Here is a 757-nt window from a genome sequence, read left to right on the forward strand (position 1 = left end):
GAAATAGTTTGATAACTTTTTCCCTAAGACCTGATAGCTAAGAAGCGAAAAGGGAGGAGGAGGAGGATGACGTTTAAAAATATCTTTGTGAAACCGGGGCGATGGGATAGGGGCCCAGGGAAAGGGGAGGATGAGGATATGAAGTAAAATAATGATTTTTAATGTGCTGAAAGTAATGACCATTCAAGTTGCGCAGTGATAATAACAGCGACTTTGCTGAAAAAGGGGATAAAATAATGCACTGACAAAGCAATTAAAAATGAAATATAATGACAATTTTGTGAACATAAAAGCAAAGATTGAATCCCCGCTGAAGAGGTGAAGAAACGATATCAAAAGAAATGAATAATTTTATAAAATCAAAAGGTGCAACGCCCGGCCAACCCAGACAAAAACACCCGTGATATATTAAGGCTTAACAAGAATTGAAGTTTTACGTCGACTTTGTTTGCGTCAACAAATAAAGGTTTTGCTTAATGTGGAGGAAAGAAAGGGGGGGAGAATGGAAAGAAAAAGAAGGAAAAAGGGAATGGAAAGAAAAAGAGAGAGAGAAGGGAGAATGGAAAAAAAAAAAGAGAAAGGGAGGGGGGAAAAATAGAAAAAAAAGGAGGGGTGCAAGGGAAAAGGAAAGAAAGGGAAAAAGGGAAAGGGAGAAAAAAGGAAAGAAGTGAAAGGGGAAGGGAGGAGGAAAAACAGAGGATGGGGAGATATGATAATGAAAGGGGAAAAAAGGAAAGGGAAAAAATAGAGGGGGAAC

This window comes from Penaeus monodon, chromosome 34, assembly GCF_015228065.2.
Source record: "Penaeus monodon isolate SGIC_2016 chromosome 34, NSTDA_Pmon_1, whole genome shotgun sequence".
Taxonomy (NCBI): Eukaryota; Metazoa; Arthropoda; class Malacostraca; order Decapoda; family Penaeidae; genus Penaeus; species Penaeus monodon.